The 2,831-nt window shown below is 41.0% G+C and overlaps 1 long non-coding RNA gene across 1 annotated transcript in view; it reads right to left on the bottom strand.

The window, feature by feature from the left end:
- LOC149984702 (uncharacterized) overlaps positions 1-2,576 on the bottom strand; it is an 11,281-nt gene extending 8,705 nt beyond the window's left edge. Inside the window, exons 1-2 of the long non-coding RNA XR_016494845.1 lie at positions 1,867-2,576; positions 1,437-1,498 (exon numbers count right to left, since the gene is read on the bottom strand). This is a non-coding gene — a long non-coding RNA (uncharacterized LOC149984702). The remainder of the gene's footprint in view (positions 1-1,436; positions 1,499-1,866) is intronic.
- Between the last annotated feature and the right edge of the window lie 255 nt (positions 2,577-2,831).

Raw genomic sequence — 2,831 nt, 5'->3', positions numbered from 1 at the left:
CCTTCTACACTGCACACCTCTCCTCTTTTACTCTCCCCCTCTCTCTCTCGCTCTCCTCTCCATTCATTCCTTCCTTCCTTTCTGTTTCTTTTCCCATCTGTCTCCTCAGTCTTCTCTCTTCCTTCCCTCTTCTCTCTCTCTTCCTTCCCTTTCATCCTCTCTCTCTCTTCCTTCCCTCTTCTCTCTCTCTCTCTTCCTTCCCTCTTCTCTCTCTCTCTCTCTCTCTCTTCCTTCCCTTTCATCCTCTCTCTCTCTCCCTTCCCTCTTCTCTCTCTCTCCTCCTTCCCTCTTCTCTCTCTCTTCCTTCCCTTTCATCCTCTCTCTCTCTCTTTCCCTCTTCTCTCTCTCTCTCTTCCTTCCCTCTTCTCTCTCTCTCTTCCTTCCTTCTTCTCTCTCTCTCTCTCTTCCTTCCCTTTCATCCTCTCTCTCTCTCCCTTCCCTCTTCTCTCTCTCTCTTCCTTCCCTCTTCTCTCTCTCTTCCTTCCCTTTCATCCTCTCTCTCTCTTCCTTCCCTCTTCTCTCTCTCTTCCTTCCCTTTCATCCTCTCTCTCTCTTCCTTCCCTTTCATCCTCTCTCTCTCTTCCTTCCCTCTTATCTCTCTCTCTTCCTTCCCTCTTCTCTCTCTCTCTTCCTTCCCTCTTCTCTCTCTCTCTCTCTTCCTTCCCTTTCATCCTCTCTCTCTCTGCATGTTTGTCATATACTGTATTGTCCATATTCTTCTTTTCTGCTTCACCCATAATAAGTCCTCATCCTAAACATCTGAGGTGGAAGCCATGATGGTACGGCCAGCGAGAGGCAGCAGGGAAGCTAACCTACAGCTGAGTCCTGGCTCACAGCACCTCCTCATCCTTCTCTCTCCCCATTTTCTTGATTACAATCTTGTCTCACCACTGCAACTCCCCAACATGCTCGGGAGAGGTGAAGGTCGAGTCATGCGTCCTCCGAAACATGGGATTGAACCCCAGGCTGTAGTGAGACCGCAACACTGCGATACAGTGCCTTAGACGAACCTCTCTATGGTGTAATGGGTATTATTTATCATATTAACATATGAACCTCTCTGTGGTGTAATGGGTATTATTTATCATATTAACATATGAAACTCTCTGTGGTGTAATAGGTATTAGTTATAATATTAACCTTTCTGATCTCCCCATCCCGGATCCGGGTTCGTGAATACAGACTCAAGCTCATTACCATAACGCAACGTTAACTATTCATGAAAATCGCAAATGAAATGAAATAAATATGCTAGCTCTCAAGCTTAGCCTTTTGTTAACAACACTGTCATCTCAGATTTTCAAAATATGCTTCTCAACCATTGCAAAACAAGCATTTGTGTAACAGTATTGATGGCTAACGTAGCATTTAGCATTAGCATTCAGCTGGCAACATTTACACAAAAAAACAGAAAAGCATTCAAAAAAATCATTTACCTTTGAAGAACTTCAGATGTTTTCAATGAGGAGACTCTCAGATAGCAAATGTTCAGTTTTTCCTGAAAGATTATTTGTTTAGGACAAATCGCTCCGTTTTCTGCGTCACGTTTAGCTATGAAAAAACCCCTGTATCCAGGATTGTGTAAATCTATCAGCAAGCTCATTAGCATAACACAACGTTAACTATTTATGAAAATCGCAAATGAAATGAAATAAATATGCCATCTCTCAAGCTTAGCCTTTTGTAAACAACACTGTCATCTCAGATTTTCAAAATATGCTTCTCAACCATAGGAAAACAATAATTTGTGTAAAAGTAGCTAGCTAGAGTTAGCATTTCGCGTTAGCATTTAGCGTTAGCATTAGCGTTAGCATCCAGCACGCAACATTAACAAAAACATAAAAGCCTTCAAATAAAATCATTTACCTTTGAAGAACTTCTGATGTTTTCAATGAGGATACTCTCAGTTAGATAGCAGATGCTCAGTTTTTCCAAAAAGATTCCTTGTGTATTAGAAATAGCTCCGTTTTATACATCACATTTGGCTACCAAAAAAAATCCATAAATTCAGTCCTCAAAACGCAAACTTTTTTCCAAATTAACTCCATAATATCGACTGAAAACATGGCAAACGTTGTTTAGAATCAATCATCAAGGTGTTTTTCACATATCTCTTCATTGATACATCGTTCTTGGACACATGCTTTCTCCCCTGAATCAAATGGTAAAGTAGAAGCAGCTGGCAATTGCGCACCGAATTCGACGCAGGACACCAGGCGGACACTTGGAAAATGTAGTCTCTTATGGTCAATCTTCCAATGATATGCCTACAAATACGTCACAATGCTGCTAAGACCTTGGGCGAACTACAGAAAGTGTAGGCTCATTCGTTGCGCAATCACAGCCATATAAGGAGAGAATGGAAAACAGAGCTTCAGAAATTCTGCTAATTCCTGGGTGATGCATCATCTTGGTTTCGCCTGTAGAATGAGTTCTGGGGCACTTACAGACAAAATCTTTGCAGATTCTGAAACTTCAGAGTGTTTTCTTTCCAAAACTGTCAAGAATATGCATAGTCGAGCATCTTTTCGTGACAAAATATCGCACTTAAAACGGGAACGTTTTTTATCCAAAAATGAAATAGCGCCCCTAGAGCTCTAACTGGTTTTAACATATGAACCTCTCTGTGGTGTAATAGGTATTAGTTATAATATTAACATATGAACCTCTCTGTGGTGTAATAGGTATCAGTTATCACATGAACCTCTCTGTGGTGTAATAGGTATTAGTTATCATATGAACCTCTCTGTGGTGTAATAGGTATTAGTTATCATATAAACCTCTCTGTGGTGTAATAGGTATTAGTTATCACATGAACCTCTCTGTGGTGT

The sequence above is a fragment of the Oncorhynchus mykiss genome, chromosome 3, assembly GCF_057628025.1.
Source record: "Oncorhynchus mykiss isolate SJ-2025 chromosome 3, ASM5762802v1, whole genome shotgun sequence".
Classification (NCBI taxonomy): Eukaryota; Metazoa; Chordata; class Actinopteri; order Salmoniformes; family Salmonidae; genus Oncorhynchus; species Oncorhynchus mykiss.
This window is presented reverse-complemented; position numbering and strand designations above follow the sequence as displayed.